The sequence below is a fragment of the Bos javanicus genome, chromosome 10 (genome assembly GCF_032452875.1).
Source record: "Bos javanicus breed banteng chromosome 10, ARS-OSU_banteng_1.0, whole genome shotgun sequence".
Classification (NCBI taxonomy): domain Eukaryota; kingdom Metazoa; phylum Chordata; class Mammalia; order Artiodactyla; family Bovidae; genus Bos; species Bos javanicus.
Genome location: NC_083877.1, coordinates 101,642,965 through 101,660,463, shown reverse-complemented (window position 1 = coordinate 101,660,463; position 17,499 = coordinate 101,642,965). Strand labels below are relative to the sequence as shown.

Sequence of the window (17,499 nt, the reverse complement as noted above, 5' to 3'; positions counted from 1 at the left end):
CCACATAGAAATCCAACCAGTTCTTTCTCTCATCCTCCTGAATGTTCGCCATTCTGGCCATTTATATCTGTCCTTTTTCTACAGAGAGACTGGCAAAATATAACCCAAGGGCCAGATCAGGCCCTCAGCCTGTTTTTGTAAATAAAGTTTTATTGGAACACAGCCGTGCTCATTTGGCTACTGTTGTCTATGGTTGCTCTGTACAGAGTCGCATGGCTGCCATGGAGACCATGAGACCCTCGGTATCTTCTCTCTGGCCCTTTATAGAGGAAGTTTTCTGGCCCTGATCCTGAGTGTGTGTGCTTTAAGTTTCTCTCCGGACGAAATACTGAAAATGACTACAAGGGGTGAGAGTGGAGGCAAGGAGGCTGGACAAAGTAACAAAATGCCCAACGACAGCACTGTGACAAAGTAACAAAATGCCCAACGACGGCCCAACGACGGCACTGTGACAATCTATGTATTTCCACGACTGAAATATTAATTTACACAAAGATATTTTAACATTAGACCCTATGTATCTAATTCTCTGCAGACGTTCCCAGGACTTGTCTCTGGCTGAGTAAACACAGAGCCCTCTGTGTTTTTGTGAGCTGTCAGTGTGACAATGCCTCACGCCTTACCTGGAGTCTCTTGCTCTGCCTCTAAGGAGCCCAGCGGTTGGGAGCAGAGCAGGGTGGTATGTGTCCTGGGGTGCAATTAAAACCCACAGATTCTTAACTCTGAAAAATAACAACACTGAAAACCGCAGCGGGCTCGATGCCTGCGAAGAGGAAGTCCGGGGCTGGCCGCAGGGGTCGGGTAACCACGCAGGCACCAAGGAAAGCGGGCCAGCCCACCCCGAGGCCGAGTCGGCCTCCCTAGGAAACTTGGACTCTGCCCCAGCTTTCCAGAGAAGACTTTTCTCAGTCACTATGGTCACGAAGCAGGAAAAGAAAGCCCTGAATTGTTTTCCGGGAAGAAAAGGAGAAAAAGAAAATAAAATGTTGCCATCTCAAAAATGCATGCTTTGTCCCCAGGCTACCTAAAAGACAGCAAACAGGCAGGGGGGCTTGACTTAGACGAGAGGCTGAGACAGCGGAGGCCCTCCCCGCGTCTTAAGCTGCCTTCCAGAACGCGTGCCCGCTGACGGAGCTGTGTGACCTCTCTGGGTCCCCTTGCCGCGGGCCTGGGTCTAGGACTATGTAGTAGAAACCCCAAGGCCGCCTCCTCTGGGGCTGCTACCGGTCTCCATGAGCAGGTACGGAGGAGCCGCAGAGGCGGCGGCGCCGGGGCTCCCAAGGAGGGCTGGGAGGGAGGAGACGGAGAGAGGGGCCAGCGGCCTCCCAGGCGCGGCTCTGCTGGGGCACTGCGGCCTCACGGGATGCGGGCCGGCAGGGCAGTGTGTGGGCACCGCAGGAATCCAGGCGCCTTCCGGAAGCCTCATCAAAAAGTCCACGGTGAAGAGCTGAGAAAGAGGGACGAGCACCATGTGGGGGAGAAAGCTGGGTGCACAGGTAGGGCTCGGCCTCGATCCTGCCCACTCGGCCGGGTCCCTCCACGCACGCCTGTCTGGGGGTCCCCGGGGGGCACCCTGCCCTCCTGCTCACCTCCCCCGAGGGTTCCCAGGCGCTGAGCCTGCTCTCCAGCGCTGCCCAGAACTCCTTTGTGCCGCGGCCCCGGCAGGGCACCCAGAAGCGGCCCCTGGATCAATCCCTGGATCGATCCCCTCTCCTCCGCTCAGGGTCCCTCCGGGTGTGGGAAGGTGGCTGCCCCGCTCCGACCTCCGAAGCTTCAGTCCTGGGTGAGGTCATTTCCTTTTCGCAACTGCTCCATGAAAAAACCTCTCTCCAGGCACAGCCCAGAGCTAGACTCCCGGGAGAAGAGGCGAGCAACTCGGGGAGCAGCGTGCCGTCTGCAGGGGCTCGGAGGGGCTGAGACCAAGGCTGAGGTCTCAGGGTCCCGGCTGCTGCACCCTCGGAGCTGTTCGCTCTGACACGCCCTTCACCTGCGGAACTGGTCTATTCTGAACACGCACCAATGGATGATGACTTTGTTGTCTAAGGTCAAAGTGCGCAGTATAAAGACACCAGACCAGGCAGCTGAGACCAGCTACAGGGACGACGTGGGAGCCCCAGCCTGCCTCGCAAGAAAGTCAACCAGCTTCAGCGGCATAAAACCTCACCTCTGTCCACGAATCACGTCTGATTATTCACGCACTCACTCAGCCTTTCCATTCTTCCTCCTGCCTGCCCTTCCGTCCCGTTCTTCCCTCCATCTTCTCAGCCCTTCATTCATCCAAGCATCCACTCACTCCTTCCATCCAGTGATTCTCTGAGTCATCCTTCTTCCCTTTCTTTCGCCTCTCCTTCTTTTCATCCAAACTTCAGTCTTTCTAGCCACCCGTCTGCCCAGCCTTCATCCTCCCCTCCTTTCAGTCACTTTCTGCCCTTCCTTCCACCCTCGCTCCTTAACGTGTCCATCCATCCATCTTGGCTCTTCCCTTCCTTCCATCCACCCACCCATCCAATCATTCTTCTATCCTTCCCCTTGTCTTCCCATCCTTGCTGTCTGTCAACACAGTCGTTACCTGCATATTTACGGACGCCCACTTGAGCTGGGTGCTGCTTATACTTACATGTGAGCGTGGGTGGTCGTGTTCAGTCTAAATAAACCACAAGCCTGTTAAAGAAATCCCTCATAGGGGAGAGAAACCTCCAAACCTTGAGGTACAACGTGAGAAATGTCATCCAGTACTCACAGTAAGGGGCGCAAGTTTGAGGAGGAGCTGTACAACTCTGGGCAGTCAGGACGCGTTTCCCTGTACGTGCTTCAGGAATGCGCGGGGTGGATATCTCTCCTGCAGACAAGGGAGGCCTTGACACATTCCGGGCGGAAAGAATGAGATGCGCAAAGGCACAGAGGCACAGAGGAGCGTGGCGGTTCCTGAAACAAGCGGAGTGACCTACAGGCAGAGCAGAGGGGCGCAGAAGGCCAGCTTCGGGACCCCCCTGGTGGTCCAGTGGCTCAGGCTCTGCCCCCAGTGAAGGGGGCCCAGGTTCGATCCCTGGTCGGGAAGCTAGACCCTGCATGCCGCAGCTAAGACCTGGCACAGCCAAATAGATAAACGTTTACAAAGAAGAAGTCCAGTTTCCACGGGCCGCGCAGGGCCTGCGGAGGTATCTGGACTCTCTCCTGAGGACATGGAGGAGTCCTGGAGGAGAAGGACCCACTTGGCTTCGGCAGGAAGGACGGAATTGTGTGCGTGATGGGGGTTGGGGGCATGGACTAGGGAGCGGCCACTGGGAGGCCACTGTGCGGTCAGGAGGGGACAGGAAGTGATCCAGCCGAGTGATGGAGCCTAGCGGGTGGAGCTGGGAGTGATTAAGGGCATGCAGGGAGCGGGTGACGACAGAGAAGAGGGAGGGGGTCCTGGAGGAGCTCTCGCTGGTGGGCAGGGACGAGCGTACTGGGCAGACGTGGAGGCTGGGCAGGCAGTGAATGGGCTCAGGGACACGGAGCCTGAGGCCTGGAAGTGGCCTGACTGCACGGTGGGCCCTGGGATGCACAGCAAACAGCACATCAGGGCCCCCAGCTCCTGGGGCTGTGTTCTGGGGTGGGGGCCCCTAGGACAGTCTGCAGGTCTGAGAGCTGAGGGAGTCTGCCCAGGGGGACGGCCAGCTGGGGGCTGGGGGAGCAGAGCCCAGGCTCGGGTGGTGGGCAGGAGGCGGGGACGGAGCTGAGCAGGCGGCTCATGGGGCTGGAGAGCAGGGGTCCCCACGGCCCATAACTTGGCACACGGCTCTTCTGCGGGAGCTCGGGACTCAGGGCCAAGGCAGGCGAGGTGTGGGCCTAACGGGGCAGCCAGGTGTCCGTGGCGGACTTTCCTCTGCCCCTCAGGGGGCCCCGGGTTTCTGCTCCCTCCTCCTGCTAGAAGTGCACACCCCGCCCCCCAACGCTGCCTGTCTCCTCTGCTTCCTGCTCCAGCCTCAAGTTCCCACCGCACCTTCACTTAGGTCAGTAACTGCCTCTCTCCTGAGCAAGACACGGGGCTGAGTTTGCCCTGACCAGTTGTAGTGTCGCTATGGTTTTTCCAGTAGTCACGTATGGATGTGAGAGTTGGACCATAAAGAAGGCTGAGCACCGAAGAATTGATGCTTTTGAACTGTGGTGTTGGAGAAGACTCTTGAGAGTCCCTTGGACTGCAAGGAGATCCAACCAGTCCATCCTAAAGGAGATCAGTCCTGGGTGTTCATTGGAAGGACTGATGCTGAAGCTGAAACTCCAATACTTTGGCCACCTGATTCGGAGAGCTGACTCATTTAAAAGACCCTGATGCTGGGAAAGATTGAGGGCAGGAGGAGAAAGGGACGACAGAGGATGAGATGGCTGGATGGCATTACTGACTCAAAGGTCATGAACTTGCACAAACTCCAGGAGACAGTGAAGGACAGGGAGGCCTGGTGTGCTGCAGCGCAAGGGGTCACAAAGAGTCGGATCCAACTGAGGGACTGAACAGCAGCAACAAGCTGTAGGGTCTGAGAAATGTCATCTGGCCTCTCAGAGTCACCATCATTCCCGTGTCTGTGAAATGCGGCGCCTGAGCACGTGGGCTGGAGCAGGCTGTGTGAGCCAGGGCAGACCAGGGCTGGCTGGACTGAACACAGGCTGAGGTCGCACCGAGTCAAGCTCCACCCACGACGATGGATGCTCACATTTCCTGAGCGCTCACCGTGTCTAGACTCTCTCTAGGCGTTATCCCCCTTCACGAAGTCTGCAAAGGAAAGCCTGTTAGTTATCTTCTTGTCTTCAGAACACCCTGAAGCACAGAGGGCTTGAGTCAGCTGTTTCGGGTCCCAAGGTGAGAATTGGGCCTGGGTTGGATACCTGGCTGTGGTCTGTGGGCATTCTTCTCCACTGTGCTGCGTTCCCTCCAGAGGCTCTGTGCCCCGCACGCCCGCCAGGGGGCGGGACCACACTCACCAGGGGGAGGGCGTGGGCGGAGCTGGGCACGCTCAGTGCGGAGAAGAGACTGCCTGAGGCCGGGGACCCCCTTCCCCCTCTTCATCCCATTAACTCCAGCCCAGCTCCCTGACTGCTGCCTTTCTGGGCGCTTCTGGAGCAAGGTGACTATCCTGCCTCAGGTGACCGTCTCATGGCATCTAGCACCTTCTCCGCGCCAGGCGCAGGGACGAGAAGGGACACGTCCTCTCGCTGAGTCCTGGCAGCCCCTCTGTCCATCCTGGGCTTGCCTGGGCAGGGGTCCCTGGGCAGGGCGGAGCCCCCTGGAGCCAGCTGAAGAGAAGGGGAGCGCTGTGGGGGAGCTCCAGGTATCCCGGGGAAACCCGGCCTCATAAGGGTCAAGCCAGGCCCCAGGGCAGCGTCAGAACCCCATGGACCGCCTCCGCGTCTCAGTGTCTCTTACGCTGAGCTCACCGGTGTCTCTCATCCGCGTCTCCTTCGGCGGTCCCGAGATGCGGGGACAGAAGTCTGCTCAGGGCGGGAAGAACTGTCTTGCTCAGGACTGTCCCGACACACGGGGCGGCCTCAGCAGACAGCAAACCCACCCTGGGACCTGCCAGCCGCAGGGGGAGACGCGCGAGGAGACGGGCCGGCTCCGAGGGGGCCACTCGGGCTGCGGAGTCCAGGTCACGTTTCAAACGCCTTCTCCACGTCTCCACTGCAATGCCCGATGACCACCTCAAAAAGAACATGGCTAGGGGCTCCCTGGTGGCCCTGCGGTTCAGAATCTGTCTTCTCGTGCAGGGGATGCAAGTTCAGTCTCCAGCTGGGGGACTAAGCTCCACCTTGCCTTAGGTCAGGGAAGCCCGCACCCACCAAGGAGAGCCCTTGTGCTGCGCAAGGACACGGGGAGCAAAACTCTAACAGACAAACACCAACCAATCGCTTTAAACAACACACACAGCCGAACGTGAGACCTTGTTCTATCTCCCAACCGCTCCTCCCACGTAGTCTTCCTCATCTCAGCGGATGGAGCTCCATCCTCCCAGTGGCTCAGGTCGAAGAGTCGTTCTTGAGTCTTCTCTCTTCCATCCGGTATTTGATCCTTCAGTAAATCCTGCTGGTTCTACCTTCAGAATCTGTTCAGAACCTGACCTGTTTTCTCGTTTCCCTGGCTACTGGCCTGGTGGAGCCTCCCCATGGTCTGGTCCCCCCGTTTTAGATTCTTTCCCATGTAGCTCATTACAGAGTAGTGAGTAGATTTCCTGTGCTAAACAGCAGGTCTTTGTTGGTTATCTACGTTTTAATTTTACTTAATTTTATTTTTAAAATTTTTTACTGGAGTATTGACAGGGTGGTGCTAGTGGTAAAGAATCCACCTGGCAATGCAAGAGATGTGAGAGGCACAGTTTCAATCCCTGGGTTGGGAAGATCCCCTGGAGCAGGAAATGGCAACCCACCGTTCTTGCCTGGAGAATCCCATGGACAGAGGATCCTGTCGGGCTACAGTCCACGGGGTCACACAGAGTTGCACACGACTGAGCGACTTAGCACACACACTGGAGTACAGCTATTTACAACATTGTGCCAACTTCTACCATACAGCAAAGCGAATTGGTCACACACATACACGTGTCCCCTCTTTTTTGGCTTTCCTTCCCACGTAGGTCACCAGTCCCTCTTAACCTGCAAGGTTTCTTCCTTTATTTCCCAGCACGTACCACTTTGAATAAACTATGTAATTTTGTTATTCAATTATTTACTCTCTGTATCCATCCACTAGAATATAGGCTCCGGGGGTCAGGGAGGGCATTGACTCTACTTTGTCTGCTCACTGGTACCTCCTTAGTATCTAGAACAGGTACTGAGCCAGCATAGATGCTCAGTTAATATGATGCTGGAGAGATGAGGCTGCAGGTAAGTCAGGAGCCGGGAGCCCAGGGTGCCCCTAGCAGCGCTCAGGGAGCATGGCCCCCAACACCTGTCTTGGGGTCCCGGCAGACTCAGCCAGCTTCTCTCTCCACCTTTACCTCCCACCCCTGCTCATGCAGGGTGGGTTACACTCTGGAGGGGCACTGGTTCTTAAATGTGCCCACGGAGGGTTCAGGCATGCTAAAAATCACAGATACAGAGAATAAACTGGTGGTTACTGGTAGAGAGGGAAAAGGAGGAAGGGATAAGATGGAGTAGAGGATTGAGAGTTACAAACTACAATGTGTAAAAGAAATAAGCTACAGAATCTATTGTACAGCACAGTGAACACAGCCAATACTTTATGGTAAGTTTAAATGGAATATAATCTACAAAAATATTGAATCACTCTTGTATTGTTTACCTGAAACTAATAAAAGATTGTAAATCAGCTAAACTTCAATTAAAAATAATAAATAAATAACAGATAGATGATCTTAGAATGCCAGAAAGAAAAAAAAAAAGAACTTCCTAAATTATACCAAAAAATTTGGTTCACTTGGGTGTGCTTTTTTTTTTCCACTGGGGAGGGAGTGCCCTTTTCCCCGTGACATTTACGACCTTCTGACACACTATTTAATTTACTTCTTTACTATGTTATGTTTCTAAATTTATTCTTCATTATTTGGGAGATTCTCAAAGGGATTTCTGATTCTGTAACAGTTTGCGAATCGCTCGTCTCAATCACCCTGCCGTTTTGCTTGTGGCCAGCAGGGTTCCCAGACTCTCAGGCCTGGGAACTGCCCACCAGGCTGGGTCTGCTGACCGTGGCCGTCATGCAGTAGGAGAGGTGACAGCTGGGCTTCAGTCAGTCCCCAGATTCTCCTCCCTCTGCTTCTAACCTGGTGGTCCCCAGGCCCCACGGACCTGCCTGTCTCCTCGGGCCTTGGCCTGAGTCTGCTGCTAAGTCACTTCAGTTGTGTCCGACTCTGTGCAACCCCATAGACGGCAGCCCACCAGGCTCCCCCGTCCCTGGGATTCTCCAGGCAGGAACACTGGAGTGGGTGGCCATTTCCTTCTCCAATGCATGAAAATGAAAAGTGAAAGGGAAGTTGCTCAGTCGTGTCCGACTCTTAGCGACCCCCTGGACTGCAGCCTACCAGGCTCCTCTGTCCATGGGATTTTCCAGGCAAGAGTACTGGAGTGTGGTGCCATCACCTTCTCCGTGGCCTGAGTCATATCCCTGCAAATCAGCAAGTTCAAAACGGTGCAAAGTCCCTGTGGTGCTCTCCGTGGTCCTGAACCACCTGCTGGTCTCTGCTCAGAATGAGGTCGTTTCTCTGAGAAAGGGAATCGTGTGGCCCCCAGAGAACCCCTCCCCCTCCGGGTTACACTTATCTTTCCTAGAACTCTAACACTACTGGCTTTGCTTATGTTAAACCTTCTTATCTTTGAGATCTCGGCTGAGTTGTCACCTCCTCTGGGAAGGCTGCTTGGGTTCTGCAGAAACGAAGGTGGTCTCCTCTGTATCCTGTACTTCCCACATTCCAGTGTGTGAGGACCACTTTTGACCTCATCAGTTAGGAATAAGCTTCACGTCTGTCTCCCACACCGCTGTGTCCCCAACGTGTAAGTGATGACAATAAATTTTGTTTGAACAAATGAGCAAATTAATTAATGAGACAAATGAGTGGTGGATGGTCTGGGGAAGGAATGTTCTTGTGGTTGGTTCCTATCCTTTGATTTCTCCGGGACTATTACGCCAGGCTGTCTGTAACAGGAATGTGGAAGAGAAACAAGAGGTTAATATGGTCCTTCTCCTGTGGAATATGTGACCTGGTGAAGGAATGAACAGAGGCCACATTTTATAAATGGAAAGACTGAGGCTTAGAGAAGTGATGTCATTCTTCTGTAATCGCTCAGCTCAGGAACAAGAGGTGGAGCTTGAGCTTCTATCCCGTGGCTCTGGACCTCGTACCCACCCCCTGCCTGTGCCATCACTTCCTCACCTAGATTGCAGTTCACAGCCCTGGGCAATGAGGACATTGGGCAAAATCTACCTCAGAGGGAATTTTCCAACTCCGAGTTTCCGTTGAAAATTAGAACTCATGGGTTTCATCTCTAGTTGGGGGTAATAGCTTCCAGGGCCACTAAGATGGCTCAAGGAAAGCCCTTTGCTTCCAATAAGTGCTTTTGTCATCCACGTCATAGTATCAGAAACAGGATGAGAGATCCCTTCGTTCCAAGAGCTGGACTCTCAGCAGACCACAAGAATCTTTTACATTCCTCAGGGCTCCCAGGAGGTGGGCTGGGCCTGACCTGGTGCATCCTGGCCTCAATCTGGACAGTAACCACAGCTCCCAAGACAGACAGTCCCCGTCCTTCTCACTGGTGGATTTGTGGAACTTGGGAGAAATCCCATCATCACCAACCTGGGGACCTTCACCTGCATGAGCCCTGAGCTAGTGTCAACTTTCATTTCTTGAAACATACCCACCATCCAACCACACAAGTCCCATGTCTCTGCCTCGGGGGCAGGCCAACCTGGGGTATCCAGGGCTGGGAAGACTTTTTTTTTAATGGGCTATGTGAGCAAGTTGCTCAATAAAGGCTTTTTGCTCAAGGGACAAAATATTAATATTTCTGACCGTGCTGGGTCTTCAGTACTGTGCACCGGCTTTCTTTAGTCGCCGTGGGCGGGGCTACTCCCTAGCCGGGGTTCACTGGTTCCACACGTTCTCGTTTGTGGCTTGTCTTGTGGGCCAGGCCGAGGGTCGCAAGCTGCAGCAGTCACGGAACACGGAGCTCGAGAGGCAGGCTCCACAGTTGCGGTGCCGGGGCTTCACTGCCCGGAGACACGCGGAATCTTGCCGGACCAAAGGTCTAACCACGTCCTCTGCACTGGCAGGCGGATTCTTCACCACTGGACCACCAGGGAAGCCCGAGACAAAGTTTTGAAAACATGGATCCACAGAAGAAAATCACACTAAAGAAACGAAGTAGATGAGAAGTAAAAGAAGCCGGGACCTCCTGACCCTTGAAGGAGACAGTGACTCCTTCTGGGAACCAAGGCTCGGTCTGGGGGAGGGAAGGGCTGGAGGCGGGGCTGAGGCGGGGCATGGGCCCCACCAGGGAAGGCCAGGGGAGGCTTGCTAAAGGCTGGCGTTGCAACCTTCTCACTCTGGCTGAAAGTCGGAGCTGTTGGGAGGAGAACAAAAATGGCCCCCCGCAAAGCCCACTGAGAACTGTGCTGGGGCGGGGGTCAGTGGCGCTCTCCCCAGGGTCTCCGGGATTTCCTATGTCCCCCTGGTCTTAGCAACCACGCAGTTCCCCAGAGCTGGCCGGCCTGCTGTGGACTCGGTCCTGCCTGTGGCGTCCCCAGCACCCCGCCAGCAGGACTCACAGCTGCACCCAAGGGAGAGGGCCCAGGGCAGTCAGGAGGCCTGCGTCACGCACGTCGCCTCTCTGGCTCAGCGTCCCACCTGCAGAGGGACAGACTGGATGCCCTCTGAGGGCCATCGGTGCTGGTGGTGCAGGGGCTCCCGGCCTGGATTCTGGGGGGCTGTGTCCCAGTGGAGACAGGAGGCCCTGCGGCAGCCGGAGCCGGCCGCCCACGCACAGGCAGGCAGGGGGCGGGGCGCTGCGGTCCCGTTGCCAAGCGCAGAGAACTTTCCACTGGGTCCAGGGTTCCGTCACCATGGCAACTGCTGGGGGTGGAAGCAGAACTCCTCAGAATTCTGAAGAACATATGGGGGAGGGAAGGACAAGAGAGGGAGCCCCAAGCAGGCCCAGGGAGGGAGGGGCAGCACCCAGTGGCTCCCCTTCCTCTGCCCGCTTCATTCCCGTCTTCTTCTGAGCTTTCTCTCCTTGTTCTTCTCTCCTTTCTCTAGGTCCTCCATGCCCTTCCCTGAACCCTGGCTCTTAAGAGCAGTAGGTGATGTTTACTGGGCACCTACTATGGACCCGGCACCATACCAAGTGCTTTATGCATCTGAGCTCATTTAACCCTCTCACTGCTGTGTGGTAGGTACTATCATCTTCCCCATTTCACAGATGGGCAAGTAGAGGCCCAGGGAGGTTGGGTGACTTGCCCAGTAACCGGCAGACCCAGGAGTTTGGTTGGATCCTGTGACTGCACCCCCAGCCTCTGCTGTATCTGGACAGTCTCCATTGTCTGAGAAACTCCAGGAGCCCTCTCCTAATGAAATGAGGGTGTGTGGAGGTCTGGAGACCTGGTCTCCACTTCCCCTCCCCACTGCCTGGACCCCACAGTGGCCTTCCCGGGTAAGGCCAGGGCAGAAGGCAATGCCAGCTGCCCATATGTGCGAGGCACCTCTGTTGGCTGAGTTTCCCGGCCTTGGCTGCCCAGTGTTCACCCCCACGGGACCAGAGAAGCCCCTGGCCTAGGGCTGGAGTCAGGACATCCAGGAGACCAGAGATCTGAATGCCACTCCCAGCGCCCTCTCCTGTCTCCTGCAGGCCCTGAGAACCTGACCCAGGGAGTCTGCTACACGAGACCGACTCAGAATCCCAGGGGGTCCACTGCTCTCCTCTCACCCAGTCTGGTGATACTGGGGGGTGATGGGAGGTCGTGTATAAAGACACTGTGAGAGCAGCAAAGTTGGCAACTTCACCAGGCCCGTCACTGGGCATGACATCCCTGGCAAACTCCCTGGAGAAACGCAAAAAGACCAGGACAAACTGGAGGCCAGGAAACATTTGCTTCAGCTCTGGCTTTCCAGATGGGCAGCTCCCCTCCACGTCAGCTCCTTGCTTTGCCCTGGCTTCTGTGTCCGTGTGCTCAAACTCCTCCACTCACTACCTTGGTTGGGACTTTTGTCTCCAGCTCCCTCTAAGGATCTTAGGTCTTACTCCAACTCTCAGGACCAATTTTCCAAAAAGGAGCTCTAACCAGGACATCTTTATTGCTGGTGCCTCGATTGGATGGACTCCCGCTCTACACATCCCACTGCCTGTCGGCCGGGCCACTGATTGGCTGCTCTGAGTCCAGTGCTTTCCCCTGATCCAATCAGCTGTAACCAGGGAGGCGGGGTTCCATGTTACCAGAGGATTGCGGTTGACATAATGGATGTATTTCTTCACTGTTGAAGCTAATTGGAATTGGGGAGTCTCTTACCTGAGCAGGCATCTCACTAACTTGGATTTGGGTCTCATGCCTTTGGTGATGAGTCACTTGCTTCTCTGCTTCTGTGCGGTCAGGTGAGTTGGAGTTTCTCTTCCTAGTAACCAAAGCCTTGTGGCTGGCACCTCTGGTTAATTCCAAGATTGAATGAGTAAGACCTGGACAAGGGCGGTCACGACCTTACAGAACTGAGGTGACGGGGTCCAGAATGCTGAGTCAAGAAACCTGGAGGCCCCGCTTCTGTTAGCAAGCTTCCTTCCGGCGTCAGTCAAAACTGACCAAGGAGGCTTGCATTTCCATCTGCGGGCGCCAAGGTGCCTATACTCTGAAAGACCAGTGGATTGAGCGCATCCATTCTGGTTACAGTGGGAGCTCTAAACGCTCAGTCCTGGGCCAGTTCTCCCATTTGAGGAACCAGCTTTCTCTCACCCAGGGGGGCAGGGGAGCGTGTCTGCAGCCAGAGCCCCCCACCCCGCCCCCGCGCCCACCAGGCTCACCACAAGTCTCCCATCAAGGCAGTTCTACAAATGTCCCCCTGTCTCCCCACCTCCTGATGCCAATGATCAAAGGGACTGTGATGCCTCTCCCGTGTATCATTCATGCCTCACTCTGTGGGCAGGGTGTACCAGCTCCACACTGAGTACTGGGAAGGAAGGGAACACAGGGATGTCACGGGAGGCAGAACAGTTATTTACTCCAGAGTAAGACTAGGCATTAAAGAGCACCCAGTCCAATTCCCCCACCCCCCAGTTTCTGCGTGCTCACCTCTGAAGACACAGAATCATCTCTTTGCTGATTTATGGGGTCTTCCTTGACATGAAGGCAAGTAAGCCTCTTTATGACTTCCCCCCATCATGGTTTTCCGTCGAGGACCACTGGGTGGGCACGCCTAACTCTCCACACTGAATCCCACCTGTTTCTTTCGCCAATTCACCTATGCCTGAGCCTCCAGGACCCTGACAACTCCAGTCATTTATGTCGCCTCTTTCTAAGTAGGGATTGCAGACAACAGCCCAAAGACCAAATCTGGCCCGTTCCATGTTTTGTAAATAAAGTTTTATTTGGACATAGCCACACTTACTCAATTATTGTCTATGGCTGCTTTTGACTTACAAAGGCCAAGCTGAATAGTTAGCACGAACACTGTATGACCTACCAAGCTTAAAACATTTAGTGTCTGACCCTTTACAGAAAGACTGTTCTCATTCCTATTCTGAAGCATCAGTGGTCCCTTAAACGGAACAGGAAATCCCAGGTATGGCCTGACCTTCGGGATGGACACTTCCCAAGGTGTCCCCTCCTGGGATCCTTGTGTGTGCTTGGTGCAGGCCCAGAATCTGCGTGTCTCGGCAGCCATGACTTGACGTTGGCTCCACGAGAGCCTGTGGTCAGCAGGAGTGTCCAGGGCACTCTCGCGCAGCCTGTTGCTAAGGCCTGTTGCCAAAACAAGGGCCCTGGCCCTTGAGTTTTGTAGGACCTGCATTCATCTTGGTTCACTTTTTATTTGTAGCCTTTGTCCCAACTTCTTGCCTAACAGAGACTATTTTGAACCGTAAGTCCCTCATCCATCTATGAACCAGCCCTCCCAGCTTTGTTATAGACTGTCCCTGACTTACAACAATTTTTTGACTTCATGATGGTGCAAAAGCCATATGTGTTCAATGGAAATCATGCTTCAGATTTTGAATTTTCATCTTTTCCTGTCTGTGAGATGTGGTACCATCCTCTCTCGTGATACTGGGCGATGAGCCACAGCTCCTAGCCAGTCAGCAATCTTGAGAGTACACAACCCGTACACTCACAACCATTCTGTATCCAGGCCACTGTTCTGCTTTCCACTTTCAGTATAGTCTTCAATATATGACATGAGATATTCAATATTTACTTATGAAACAGCCTTTGTTTCAGTAATTTTGCCCAGCCGTAGGCTAATATGAGAAGGTCTCTAGATAAACCCATGAATATAGCGGGATGTAACCCCATCGCAAGTTGAGGAAGATCTGTATTTATTCAGCTTCCTTTCTATGTCGTCATCCAAATCATTGATTTTAAGAGCCCTGTAGCATGGCGCTAGAGACCTCCTTTCCCTGTTGTTACTGATCTACTTATCAGTGGTCCTTAGACATCATTAATCAACCGATCCCCACCCACAAACTGCAAGGTTCCACTTTACCAGGTTATTAGTAAGGATGTTTGGGTCATTTTGTCAAATATTTGACTGGGTTTCTATTCTCAAATACTACCACCCACCGTTTAGGAACAGACTTGTGGAATTGTGGAAGAGACTTTGGAAAAGTGTTAACTGACCCTCTTTCCTCGCAGATGGTGAAACCAAGGCCCAGAGCAGTGAGTAGTCCAAGATGACCGAGTGAATTGGTGGCAGAGCCGGGAGCAGGGTGCTCTGCACGACACCCTGGTGATTCAGACTGTGTGTGAGTGAGCAGCTAACTGCTATAACAAACGGGCCCAAAATGTGACAGACTGCCGCAGCAGAAGTCTCCTCTGGCAGCACTCGTCCTGATGAGCATGCAGGGTGGCGTGTCAGCTGTCGGCCTGACCGTCCATCAGAGGCCCAGGCGCCTTCCATTCGTGGCTCGGCCGCCCCACGGGGCCTGCCGTCCTTCACCGCCGGCTGACAGGAGACGGCTCCGGCCCGGTCAGGGGAACCCTGCTTTGCTGAATCCCAATGACCTTCTTCTCTGGCTTTCACTGCTCCCCTCACCACCCAGAGGCCGTCCCTCCCGACACAGGCCTGTATCACACGCTCAGCCCCTCGTCCCATCCAGAAAGGGTTGGTTCCAGACTCAGGGCTGGCCAAGGGGGCTGGGCTGCAGTCCAGTCTACCGAGCAGGAAGGCTGGACTAACTGAGCAGCTGGGGTGAGTCCAGAGATCACCCACTAGCGGGGAGCGGGGGCTTCCCCCATCCTGTGGCAGGAGAGAACGGGAAGCGGCAGCCAGCAGTTCACAGCTGGAGTCTGCCACAGCATCACACCCCTCCTCCCCGCGTGTGTGTGCCTGGCGGTCCGCACCCCAAGGAGGCGCCATCAGGCTGAGAGGTCGGCCAGCCCTGAGCAGTCGCCCTCTTTGTCGTCAGTGCTGGGGCGGCTGGGTAACTGGGGCTTGGAATCCCCAGCCCAGATCCTTCCTACTCCATGTCCACCAAGCCCTTTCTCTCGAACTAGTTTTCTGGATATCTGCGTTTGTGAAGCCTGGGATCTTACTCCTGGTAAGAACGGGGGACCCCTTCCAGGGCCCGAGAGAGGGCTCTTGTCTCACACTCAGACGCGACCTGTCCAGGGAGACGTGCACACAGGGAAGAGCCTTCACTGGGAGGGGCGCCCGGGCGGAGGACAGCAGGGTGAGGGGGCCAGGGGGAGCGCCCTGCCGCGGGGCTCCCAGTCTTGGGTTTGATGCTGATGAGATGAGTTTCCAGGCTGTCTCTGGCCAGCGTCCTGACTTGGAACCCTTCCTGGCAGTGTGCGCATTGCTCAGTCAAGATGGACCCCCGTGGAAGGGCTCTGGGACGTGGGCAGGACATGTGGACGGGCGCCTCCTCCCTCCTTTGACCTTTCCCGATCTCCTCTTGCTGGTGGTGGCTTGTTAGTTCTGTGTTCCTTCCCAGGACCTCCCGCTGCACGGTAACTCATGCGAGTGGTCACCATCGTCCCAGGTGAGGGCTGCCGTCTCTTTGAACCGTGCCCTTTCCTGAGGCACTGTGGCGTCACAGGTCTTTAGAGCCGTGCACTTCTTACTTCTGCCCCTACCAGCAGTACAGCCAATCTCTCCGTGACCCAGTTCCCTTATCTGCAAAGTAGAACTAACAGTGAGTAGTGAGCAGGGATTATCGTGTGGATGTACTGTATGGATTAAATGAAGGGTGTAAGCGAGCCTGGAGCCGGGCTTCATAAAAACCTGTCTTCTCTGTGCCTTTCCCCTCCGTTACCTTGTTTTGTTCAGTCGCTCAGTCGTGTCCGACTCTTTGCGACCCCGTGAACCACAGCACGCCAGGCCTCCCTGTCCATCACCAACTCCCGGCGTTTACTCAAACTCATGTCCACTGAGTCGGTGATGCCATCCAACCATCTCATCCTCTGTCGTCCCCTTCTCCTCCTGCCCCCAATCCCTTCCAGCATCAGGGTCTTTTCAAATGAGTCAGTTCTTCGCATCAGGAGGCCACAGTATTGGAGTTTCAGCTTTAGCATCAGTCCTTCTAATAATATTCAGGGTTGATTTCCTTTAGGATGGACTGGGTGGATCTCCTTGCTTTCCAAGAGACTCTCAAGAGTCTTCTCCAACACCACAGTTCAAAAGCATCAATTCTTCGGCACTCAGCCTTCTTTATGGTCCAACTCTCACATCCATACATGACTACTGGAAAAACCATAGCTTTGACTAGACAGACCTTTGTTGGCAAAATAATGTCTCTGCTTTTTAATACACTGTCTAGATTTGTCATAGCTTTTCTTCCAAGGAGCAAACGTCATTTAATTTCATGGCTGCAGTCAACATCTGCAGTGATTTTGGAGCCCCCAAAAAGAAAGTCTACCACTGTTTCTACTGTTTCCCATCTCTTTCCTATGAAGTGATGGGACCAGATGCCAAGATCTTAGTTTTCTGAATGTTGAGCTTTAAGCCAACTTTTCACTCTCCTCTTTCACTTTCATCAAGAGGCTCTTTAGTTCTTTTTCACTTTCTGCCATAAGGGTGGTGTCATCTGCATATCTGAGGTTACTGATATTTCTCCCAGCAATCTTGATTCCAGCTTGTGCTTCCTCCAGCCCAGCATTCCTCGTGATGTGCTCTTCATAGGAGTTAAATAAGCAGGTGACGCTCTGTCACCTGGGTTCCCGTTATCTCCTCTTCCTCTCTGCCTAACCTGCTGCCACTTACCTCTCAAGCCTCTGTCTTCTCTGACCAGCCCGTTCCCCAGTCACCTCCACTGCAGTCCTCACTGATGGGGGCTAGTCATACTGGGATAAGACGCAGGGCTCCCTGTTAGTCAGTCTTTGCATAAAGTTGCACTCAAAGACAGTCAAGCACCCGAAAGTACTTTTTAAAGACATTTCAGTCCTTCTTGTTTCTTGAAAAAGAATCAAATTCATAGTCCATGGCAGATTCTCAGAAGCTCCTTTGCAGCCCCCAAGTTCTCATCCACCCTGAAGCTGCAGCTCTCACAAGCCCACCCTAGCCCCACCCCCTACCGTTTTTCTTTCATTCTCTGCCCTCTCGCTTTTTATTACAGACATTGCGGGGTGGGGGAAGGCAACATGAACACTCACAGATTAATACACAGTTTGTCTTCCTCCTATTTGGGTTTCCAGCGAGTATCTCCTTCATCTAAATTATAAGCTCCACAACAACGGAACTATTGAGTTGGGAAAATGACTTTTAATTTCATGTCATTTCAAACAAACAAATTTTGCAAGACTAGTAAAGGGCCCCCCATATATTCTTTTTCCTTTTCTTGGGGTTTCCTTACTTTAGGATTTTACTCTGGCTGGAA

General features: G+C 54.1%; 1 long non-coding RNA gene across 1 annotated transcript; it reads left to right on the top strand.

Moving 5' to 3' along the window:
- Positions 1-10,577: 10,577 nt before the first annotated feature.
- LOC133255102 (uncharacterized) lies at positions 10,578-16,360 on the top strand. The gene is made up of 3 exons (XR_009738882.1): positions 10,578-10,875; positions 11,332-12,072; positions 14,318-16,360. It is a non-coding gene; the product is annotated as an uncharacterized LOC133255102 (long non-coding RNA).
- Positions 16,361-17,499: the final 1,139 nt, after the last annotated feature.